This window comes from Anser cygnoides, chromosome 2, assembly GCF_040182565.1.
Source record: "Anser cygnoides isolate HZ-2024a breed goose chromosome 2, Taihu_goose_T2T_genome, whole genome shotgun sequence".
NCBI classification, from domain to species: Eukaryota; Metazoa; Chordata; class Aves; order Anseriformes; family Anatidae; genus Anser; species Anser cygnoides.
The window spans coordinates 121724482-121736580 of NC_089874.1; positions in this window are offsets into that span (position 1 = coordinate 121724482).

Below are 12099 nucleotides of genomic sequence, written 5' to 3' on the forward strand. Positions count from 1 at the left end.
CTAGGGGTAGAAGTATCTATTCCATTTAAATTCCTAAGAAAAGCAACCTCTAAAAGCCTCTGCGAAGACAATGCATTATCGGATGGGGGTTACATCACTGAGAGAAATCAATGTCCCAGCATATTAATACAGTAGAATTTTCCTAATGGGAATAAATAAATAAATAAATAAAAGCTGCATAGTTATTTTACTTAAGTATTCTTTCCAGCAATAAAACTCTTCAGAAGAAATGCAGAGCCTCACAACTGAGGATATGAGTAACTTACAAATAATTTTCAGATTCATATATATATGAGCTAAGCAACAAGCTTTTCTTTCAGTGATTCACTTGTATGTCTTCTATCATTTTTCTAAAAGCCATAAGAACAGAATACATTTGAAGCACTTGTAAAATTTTACTGAAAATGGACAGTAAAAGCTTAGGAAAAGGAAACCATGTTCTGATATCCGAGGTCTGAGTGCTCCCACAGAAGGGAGATTTGCATTTTTTTCCAGTGAAGATGCAGCACCTTTGGGAACAGAAGCATTCATTGGACATCCTGGGTGTTCACAGGTAACACCACACAGCTGAAGTAAGTTTTTGTAACTAAATTTTGCATAACTGAAAATTTCTGCTTTGGATTTTGTAGCTACCTGTGATTACCCAACATGTTTTAGCAATCTTTTCTTTCTCTACCTGATCTCAGCAGTGTACTTGAGTAAGACTCAAGTCTTAACTCAATTACTTACTTACTTTAGAGCTAACTCTTACTTAAAACACTCCTAACAAGATACTCTATAAAAAGCAAGTTGCTGCCATATTTGCAGTGCAGTCTGAGCTCACTACAGGAGATGTTTATAAGATTTTTAATCTGGATTTTAATTCTTTGTAGCCAAATGCTGACACTCATTAACTCCACTGTCAAGACATTAATTAAATCCAGTGTTATTTGCTCTTCTACAGGAATGAACATAAAAATTTTTTCCAACACAATCCCCCTCCTCCCTCTCACTGAATAAATGTGATTTAGTCCATGCTGGAGGTGAAGCTCAGACAGATGACTTGAGTGTGTTAGTTTGAAATCTTAGCTCACCCACTTTGTTTGAATGGTGGATAGAAACCCTGAATGTTTATAGCTAACAGTGGTCTGTGTTTGTCATCCCTGTCACAAAATGAGAAAGACTTCTTTCTGAGAGCAAGACTTCCCTCTTACTGGGGGTTTCAATATGAAAGTTTCATTAACACTATGTCTATTGCATACATTTCAGTAGTAAAAATGAGAGTTCAGCCAAGACACCTTGTCTTTTGGATGATGAATATCTTGCCACTCATTTCCAGTCATGCTTTCAATGGTGATTTAATTGCATTTCAATAAATTGAGTACTCCAATCAAAACTACTAGGATTTGAGGAAATATATTGAATTGTCTAGTTTCTGTGTTGGTATCATATAAGATGGGATTTATTTCAGTTAATATCTGCATAAAGACAAAATTGAATGAATAGACAAAGTCTGAAAAACAAATATATCTGCAAAAAAAATATATATATATATTTTCTGGACAAAAAATGGATGACATGTTTAACTCTTTTTTTCTGGGCCTGGGATGATCTGTACTTCTGAACATAGTCTAGAAAGAATAAGAGTGTTGTTTTATTAGGTGACAGAATATTATGATAATAACTGTAAAAACTGGCTTAAAAAATGTCTAAAGATGACTTAGACCAATTGAGCTACAGTATATGTCTCTTTTGTTGTCTGTGAAAAAGTACACTGAATATCAGTGAAAGTGAGATAGGGGCTTTATATGAGAAGCTCTTACTTGGTTACTTGGTGACTGTGCTAGTGATTTACTTTCTGAGGCATTCAGGAAATACAGGAAATATAATAGTGTCGGGTGGTGGTTTTTTTTATAATTTCCATCATGAGAAAGCTCAGGAAACAGTAAATAATTGAAGTGACTCTCTGGTATTTCAAAATAAATAAATAAATAAATAAATAATAAAGGAAAGTGTTACATGGATTGTAGTCAAAAAACAGCACAAAACCTTAATGGAAATGGACTTCTTAATCCTCATGCCTCAGTTGGAAATTTGACAAGTATATTTTCTGGAATCTTTCTAGCAGGTTTGTATATAGTAGCAGCAGCATTTCTGAGCTGATTTCTGATTACCGAATCAGGCAGAGAACTCTGAAGAGCTTTTGTATTGATGAAAAGATCAGCTTTTTTTTTTTTTTTTTTTTTTTTTTTTTTTTTTTTTTTTCCGGTTAGAAACCTTGTCAGTGCATCTGGAGAACTTCATATAAGAACATCCAAAATGATGGCAAAACCCATCAGAAGTAATTGGAAAAATCAGGACTGCAAAATCAAAACTATAACTTCCTGTTTCTTAACAATCACACTCAGTTTTAAAATAGCAGTTTAGGAATGATGGAAAGTGAAGTTTCTTCACTTCATCACCAAAAAGATTAGGAAAGTCTCCAAAGCGGCAGTAGTAAGCAAGCAGTTTTATAAAATTGATAACATCTAGCCACAATGTTATTAACCAGAATGCTTTCTTACAAATACACCTTGTCTACAAGAAATGTGAAATTCATGGTTCCATAGGGAAAATATTGCAGACAACAAAACCAAACAAATAGAAATAAAAAATGATAAAGAAGCTAGGACTTTATGCTAATCTCAGTATTTCAACCTCTAAAGTTGTTCAAGATTTGTCGCAAATACTGTACTTTCTGACTTTAACACTATTCCCTCCCCTGCATCTTCAAACAACACAGAAAAAGCAGAACTGCTTAAGAGCATGTTTATTTGGTGGAGGAGACAACTATGGGCTTATTCAAGATTTCAGGTATGGTAATGTTGTGGTTTAACCCTGGCAGGCAGCTCAGTGTCACACAATGGGATGGGAGAGAGAACCAGAAAGGTAAAAGTGTGAGAAATCATGCTTTGAAATAAAGACAGTTTACTGGGTAAAGCAAAAGCCATGTGCACAGGCAAAGCCAAACCAGGAGTTCATTCACTGCTTCCCATTGGCAGGCAGGGGTTCAGTCACTTCAAGGAGATCAGGGCTCTCACATGAAATGGTTTCTTGGGAAGACGAACACCATCGCTCTGAACATCCCCCCTTTCTCCTTCTTTACCCCAGCTTTTATTGCCAAGCATGATGCCCTATGGTATGGGGCATCCCTCTTGCCAGCCTGGGCCAGCTGCCCTGGCTGTGTCCCCTCCCAGCTCCTGGTGCATCCCCAGCCTCCTCGCTGGCAGGGCAACATAAGGAGCTTGGAAAGGCCTTGGTTCTGTGTGAGCACTGCTCTGCAACAGCTAAAGATCGGTGTGTTAGCAACCGTGTTTTCACCAAAAATCCAAAACAACACATTGTGTGAGCCTCTATGAAGAAAATCAGCTCTATCTCAGCCAAAATCTATGTTGCAATTAATCCAAAGATAGCTTATTTTCTTCCCACATATGTAAGCATCAGAAATTGTATTTGCGGTCTGAGATACCTGCCTGAAACTATAAACAAGCTCCATGCACAGGTGCATCAACTCTCATATCTCACACTGCAAAGCTGCAGTGCAGATGTCAGTTGGGAGAGTGGGATTAATTCTGTGCACACACACTGGGCTGAAATGCTGAACAAAGACTCACTGTGTCCTCCAGTTTGATTCACACGTGGTATTGCACACCAGGAGAAGTTTTATGGAGCAAGTTACTCTAAGGCACCTTGAGTGAAGATGTGAGAGCAGAGCTCAGGCAACAATGTTCAATACCACTCAGCAGCAGACTGAGGACACCTGAATGAGGCCTTACACCATGGAGGGAACAAGTACCTTGTGAATACATGTCCACTTCGTGGTGAATGCCACAGGTACCAAGCACTCCAAAGATGAATGAAATCAAATATTCCTGCCAAAATTTACCCAGTGGAAATAACTTGGTCATCCAGCAGCTCTGCTTTGTGTGAACAAATCTTTCTCCTACACAAAGACAAAATTCAACAATAATTTTTTTAGTTTTGCTTCTAGTGTTTCCTTTCACTTGTCAAAAAATGCTAGCTTTCCTTAGAGAATTTCAATGCACTTTGCATAAGCTTCAGTTAATTAACCCTGGAAAAAAAAATTAAAAAATAAAAAATAAAACAAAAACCCACCCCCTTTGAGAAATGTATTACCCAACACTTTAAAAGGTGACATAGAAATAGATGGAACATTTTTGTTTTGTTCTGCTATGTTGAGATATAAATCATGTCATTAAATGAAGAACCCAGATTTCCTCAACACAGTTGAATGATATCACTCATCTTGGCCTTTCCAAGCTTAGTAATCAAAAACAAAGGAATCAAGACATATAGCAACAAAGAAGAAAGATTCGGGCACAAACGGAATTTATTTTGCTTGTCTCAGATAAAAAAATCTGTGAAATAATCATTCAGTTGAGGTTTCAATTTAACCTTGAAACTTGAAGTAAAACTTAGTAATACTTAAAACTGCAGAGTTAATAAAAGATAATCATTGAGTGCATTCCTGCAAAGATTTTTCATTCATAAGTCTTTCTGTGTAAAGTAGAACAAAATAATAATTATGTGGAAAGGGTTTCTGACCTTTGCCATCACTGAAAAAATAAATAAATAGATAAAACTTGCTCTGATTTACTTCATATTCTTCATCAAACAGAAATAAAACAGATCCAGAGCTTCATAATGACATTCTCAGTCTGAGACAACAGGCTGTCTTTAGAAAATGTTGTCACAATTATTAATCTGATCATCAAGAAAGCAACAGGGAGCTAAATATAATGACATCAGCTGAAGAAAGAAAAAAAAAAAATCAATATCAAGCCATAGGGAAAATTCTTATTCCATCCTTCCATTCTTTAAACTTTTAAACTTGAATTTTACTCAGTGGGAACACACTTGTCTTATACCAGGATGATATGTATTACTAACATCTTGAGCAAAGTGGTAAAATCAGAGCTAGGCTCTCAAAGAATTAATGTCTGCCTCCTCACCACTCGGTACAAAATTACTATCTGCCAGACAAACTGGTACTAACTAGTATAAATGTCAATACCTTTGATGTTTTGACTGGGCAGTCTGGGCTCAATACCTCCAGGCTTTGGACAAAGGACTGTGGAGGCAACAAAACCTTTGAAAACAGCAAGGATGAAAGGCAGTGAGTGAGCAGCAGACTTTTGCAAATGCAGGAAACACTCCAAACGTGTCAGGACATCCAGATCTACTCCAACACTTACTTATGCCTGGCAAGCACTTGGCACTTTCTTGTATCAGAGTTCTCTCTCATCAATTTTTTTCTCATACATTTTTTTTTTTTTCTGTGAAGGATGTATCTCGAGGCCTTATGCTAGTACAGGGTGCTACTAACTGATGAATCTGTTCCAAAAGTTGGAGGATCTTAGGAGTTCCCAAAAAATTACCCCAAAAGCAAATCTGGCAAAATGACAGTTGCTTGAGGAGCTGTGTGGTGCAGACACTGAATAAGCTTAAAAGGCCTGCTTCAGAGGCAGCTTCTCAGGCCAGGTGCAAGAGGGACAGGAGATCCAGGAAAGGACTGAAGACAAGAGCTCCTCATGTGCTTTATGCTGAAATTGCCTGACCCTGGGCAGGTCAGAACTGGTCAGCACCGCATAGTTTCCCTCAACTCTATAATTAAAATTGGTTTCTGCACTTCTACAAAGACTTTCTAAAAAGGAATAGGTGCTGAGCAGACCACTTAGGATTTATTTGACATTACTACAGACTAACGTAAATTCCTGTGACTTTCAGAGCAGAGCAAAAAGTCCAAAGCCAATTTGTAAAAGGACAAATTCTGCTCAACCATAACAAGTATGAAGCCATACTATGAAGAACAACCATACACCTAAAACAGATTTCAGGAAGAATAGGCTCCTAGAAGATAATAGCACTGCTTCTTTAATATTCCTGTGGGACTGTACATATTTTCACATGATTAAACTGTTCCTTTGCCTGTCCGTTGCATTGAGCAGAGATGGGACAGGAAGGGCATATCTTGCAATGCAAATTATAAAGACATTTTGACATCTGAAGTATGTGGAAGTGTTATTTAGGACTAAGTGACCACCATATGATTATTTAATATTATATACATCTCTCTCCCCTTCTAAGTAAGAAAATTATTAAAATCTTTTAGGAGACTTTTCTCCCTTGACTCAGCAGTTCCCACAAAAATCTTGTTTACCAGAACTTGTTTGACATCAACATTTAAAGCAATAAAAAAGAGTTGGATAAATTGTTTTGATTTTTTTTTTTTTTTCAGTCAACATGTAGGCCTCAAGGAATTCAATAACTGATCAATAAAAACAGTAGGCAACAAAGAAAAAAAAGTCATATTGCTAATAAGGAAAAGACTGCCTTTGGAATTTAATATTTCCCCTAACTCTTGATGGTCATATCCATTTTTCTTTTCTTCAATTCTTTTAATACCTTCTTTCATATTAAAAGCATCATAAACTGTGCTATTAGCAAATCAGAATGTTTTCCATTTACACCTATATATTTGATTCTGCTCTTCTGCTACAATTTTACTAGAAACAAAGAATTGCAAATAGAGCAAATACCTTCAGCTGATGAAAATAAACAAACAAAAAAATCAGTTATATGTTTAAGATATGTTGTGTGGATAAAAAAAAGTAATTGAGGTAAAAAAAAAAATTGTTTTTTGAATTGTTTTCAGTTTTGTGCTACCATACATCTAAGTTACATTTATTGTAATTATATTACCCCAGAAAAAGTGAAAGACAAACAGATAAATTGAAAGTCAAAGCAGGCAGTCATTCGGTATCCCTCAGAACAGTGATCTCATCTTTACTATGGATTTCAACCCTGTTGAACTTACAAAGCCTCAGAATTTCCCAGGCATTGCACTTATGAAAAGTTGCACCAGATCTTGTTATATTTTCGGAAAGTATAACCGAACTATTAACTACCCACTCATCTGAATTCATCAGTTATGAAGTCTGGGTCATACATAAAACTCAAATATTCCTAAATGTACTATATAAATACAAAAATATCTCAAATGAACTTGTTATTTTCTATGAAGCATCCCTGGTATTTATTATATTCTTCTAAAAATGTTGCAGAACTTGGAGAGGTTTTGACACAGTATTTAGTCAGCTCATTAAAGAACAATATGGATTTTATTATGTACATAACCAGAGGTGTTTGAGTGATAATATTTGTAATAAACATTTGCCAAAGTCTTTGGTGGTAGAACAAACAGCTAAGATCATACTGCATTGAAAAAAAAAAAAAAAAAGGCTGAAGCTTTTATGCCCCATTAAGGTAACTGCTAAGCAATATTAAAGCAAATGGCTTAAATGTCTTGGTTCTACTATTGAGTAGACTGAAGAGACAAATAGAATTCAAGCACAACCATAGAGACTCCTGTTATTTCCAGCTGTAGTACCTGTTCTGTAATGGAAAGAGGAACCAAGTCACTGGTAGACATGGGGAAAACTTTCCTTCATTTTGCCACCTTATATCCCCTTGACTCTACAAACTGTGACTTTGCAACTAAGTTGTTATCCTCATAAAAAACTTGAATCACGGGATGCTGACAGCCAAGAGAATTACAAATTAGTTGAAACATTCCTCTATTTCTTGCTTAATAAGTAAAGTTGTATTTTTTTGTTTTAAGACCTAGATTTTCCCAGAAACTTCAAAAGTAGGACTAATTTCTTACTCTGCTCTCCTGGAAAGTATCAATGGATATTTTAAAATGTGGTTTCTTATCTCTGTCCTTAATTCAGAGGATAATCTATTAAATACCTATCTCCTACTATCCACTTTGTGTATTAAACTGTTCTTCACGGTTGCCTGAAGAATCTGACAAGACCACCATCAGTGAAGATAAATAACAATCTGTTGGGAAGTAAAATTTAGGGTAAGAATGATAATTAGAACAGCAATAAGATTAACCATATATTTATGAGTACAATTAAGCATATGCTAAGGGTTAGGAGAACAAAACATTTTTTTTTACATAGTTGTTAGACATATGACAGAAGGATTATGAATAAATCAGAAGTCATTAACTGTGAATTACAGGTCTAAGAAACAAAATCAAAAAAGTTTTATTGCAGAAAAAAATCATTTCTTAAACATATGTATATTTCTATACATGTAATGGCTGAAGAATTAGAACAGCTTCAGAAGTTGAAGACTACTTCTGAAATTTCTCAATTATATAAACACCCTGGAAAGACATATCAAAAGATGATAAATTTTTATCTTCTTATAATATAGTTAAGCAGATTGTGCTCCTAGTTTGTCAACAGTTGCTACAACTGGGAGGTGCCTATATTAAACAGGGAGGTGCCAATATTAAAAGGTGAAGATCATTTGTGCTCTACACTCTCTATTTTTCTGTTCAGAAAAAATGTTTTCCTACTGTTTGTGAGAAATGCAAAGAAATTTAAATATCAATTAGTTCTGTGATAAAGTTCAAAATTTTCCAGACTCTCTTTTTATGTTGCTAAATGCTATTACACTGTTGCAAGTTTACATAGACTTGTAAAGTCTTGTAAGTTTACATAATAAGATTGTGTTTATTCTTTGTGACATATACACATTTCTTATATTGGTAACAGGTGAAAAGGAGGGAGAAGAAATATTGAATGTTTTCAACTGATACACAAGATAATATGATCTAAACTTGTCAACAATTTGGCTGGTAAATCCACAGAGGTATATTGTTCAGATGGCTAATGTGGAAAGACATAATAAAGTCAGTGATATCTTTTAATATTCCAGCCATGAATAGCATCATCTAATGCTTCAAGTTAGAAAGAGTTCAATGGGAAAAGATAATTTTCTTTGATGTACTTATAGCAATTTTACTTCAATACTTTACTACTGCTTTTCACCTGACTGCTACTATTCCCTGTGGGAACACATGCTTTTTTGAGATATCTGAAAGGAAAATAAATAAATAAATAAATAAAATAAAATAAAATAAAAACAAAAGAAAGAAAGAAAGAAAGAAAAAATACAGAATTGAAAGAAATAAGAAAGAATTAATGGTACAAGACTAAATTGTTCTTTTGGCCAATCAAAGTTTAAGCGCACTTGTTTCTCAAACTGCTTCTTCATCGAAAACTTGCTGAAGGAGACCTACAAGATTATAGAATAAATTAAGTTGAAAAGGACTTCTGGAGATCATCTTGTCCAACTCTCAGCTCAAACCAGGGATGATTTTAAAGTTAAATCTGTGGTGGTTAGATACTTTGGTAGAATTAACGAAGGTGCTGTTTTGGTGCCTGCACTCTTAGTGCCAAGATGAGAATTTTTCACTCTTCCATGTCATCTGAGGAGAATGCAGTGAGGTAGATCTCAGTGCTACTTTCTGTGATACCTTTTACCAGAAGCTTTAATTTAAGCCTGTGAATTATTTTCATCTCCTTTAGAGATTTTTTTTCCCCTCAAGCCATGTACTAAAGCCTGTTCCTGCAAGTCAGAATGAAAAATCTGTCTGTACTAATTGTTCCACACCAAAGCCAATGTTTGAGAAAGTATCTGAAAGCCACAGTCTCACTGAGGTGATTTATCACATGACAAGTCCTTTTAAACATCATTTTTGATAAAAAGGAAAAGTGTCATTATAAATGTTGACAACTGAAAGATAAATAGAACAGAAAGACACACAAATGTACTAATAGATTAATGTGGATCACTATAATACATAATGATGCTATATTCACTCCACAGCTAAAATAAGGCAGCTAATTAATCCTGTAAAGCTTAGATGCAAAAAACTGAGTGATCCCAAGAGAACAGCACTCTTCGCATTGAGAGGAAAGCCTGTACTGGTGACAGCTACTCACTGAGATAGTTGAGAATTCAGGATCTCCAGGAAGATGTCAATGAAATATTTCAGCTTAAAAATATCAGTTTTATTAAAAATAAATGCTGTAAAGAGTATTAACTCATTTTAATGAGTTAGACTCCCCAACACCAGGTTGGCTGCAAGTCCTAACTCCCACTGCACTTCCCAAGTTACTTCCCAGACTTACTGGGTCCATCTGCAGTTACCATGAGTTAAGACACTTTAGAAAATCCAGACCTCTAGTTTTTTCAACTCCCATGCTGCATACCAGGGTACTATGTCCCAACTACAGATGTGATGCTCTTTAAACAAAACACTCATGAAATTAATGTATTGAAGCTGAAGGAAAAATTCCGTGTTGTCCTTCTGGCATATACCTGCTACTAGCCCTCCGACAGGGCTCAGAGCAATTCTGCAGTGTCAAGTTCAGCTCCTTGATTAAAGAAAGAGACATATTTCCACAGTCCTAAAACTCTGACATTTGGCATGACAAACTAATGTCTTTCTGTCAAGTGTTTCTCATTTTTTGGACTTAATCAGATAACAAAACAGTGTTTTTTTTTCAATAATGGGAATGTTAGCTCTGACAAACTGTTGTTTTAAAAATTAGTCACAGTCTTAGTGTTCTGGTTCCAAGGCCTCAGGGCAAAAATATACAATTCATTCACTTCAGGCATCCCAATACTCTCCCCTTCCTCCTAAATAAAATATTTCTTTTCTTTTTTTTTTTTTTTATTGACAACATGCTTTGAGGAAAACTCTTCCAGCAAATTTATTATTTTGTATATTGTGGGTTTTTGATTTCCCTCTGGGGCCATGAGGAGGAAAAGGAAAGGCAAGAACACTGTTTATAGTATCCAAAAAAACAGCCTGGAGACAGCTCAAGAATGACTTGAACACCAAGCCAATGCATCAGCGTGCAGGTAGGTAGGTGTAGGAAGTTTCCTCCAATCACCTCACTGATGGGTGCTGCCACTTGAACTTGGCCATATCATGTACCCAGAAAAGGACAAACCAGGCTTAAATATTGACAACTTGTGCAAAGGTGTCTTATCTTTAGTCCCCACCACAGCACAAAACACTGAAAGGGGAAAGAGCCTTAGTTTTTATTCACAGAGCAGTTTGTGTAATGGACTTTTAAATTCCTTTCTGTTCTTCAGGGTTTCATGTTCAATATTTACTATTGTTTGTTGCTGAGCAGTTGTTCTCTGAAGATATATAGTAAGAAAGAAGGGTTTAGTTTCCCATGTAGCTCCATAATGGTATTGATAATTTGCAGCCTGCAAAACAGCTAAGCATTACTTAGCAAATCATTGCTTTCCTTTTCCATTGCTTTTCACCTACTTTGAGTAAAATACAACTGTAAGTAACACACAGAGAACACAATTGTGACAAATGATGTCCTGTAAAATAATGTGTAATAACACTAGAAAGTATCTGACAGGAAAATGTTGAAAGTCGAAAAAACCCTTGTTACCAGGCTGACTATCTCCAACATCACATTTTCTCCATGAAAAGTTATTTGAGAGTTATTGGAAGAAAATGAGAATATCTGCAAACACTTTGCTGTAGAGCAAATGAAAAGCTTAAGATGACCATTCATTTTCTGCACAGTTGGAATATGCAGGGGAGTAAATTACTTGCAATCAAAACCAGATTGAAGTGTCCCATAACAATTGGCTTCTAAAAAAAAAAAAAAAAAGTAAGCCAAGTGCAGACAGGGAAATCCTATGCTAAAAGGCTGTGTATGGATTCTACAGATCCATACTCCCAATTTCTATCTTGGTTTTGGAGATTTGAAAAGCATTCATTTTATCTGAAAAGCAATTTGAAAGGGCTATATTTACCGCTATAGCTTGCTAGAAACCTATGTCAGTGTGGTGACAAATCTGACGAGTTCTAATAGTCTCATTGATTTAGAAGCAGACATTGACGTCAGAGTCACTAGCCAAATAGCCAGACAGTGCAAGCTTAAAAATTCTTGCTTGCCAGTGATCTACCTTTTGTGGTCAGAAGACTGATTAAACTGAATCGGTCAGACTTCAGGACCAATGGCACTCAAACAGTCCTATTTCCAGGTTCTATCAAGGACAGCAGTATGTGTTCCTCACTTTTTCATTTTCAGCTTAAATAAAAGCTTCTTTAAATTCTAGAGGATGAATAAATCAAATAAACAGACTTTTTAATTGCTATCAACAGCTGTTCTATTCCACTATAACATCTTCTGTAATGCTGAGAGATTAGAATATCAA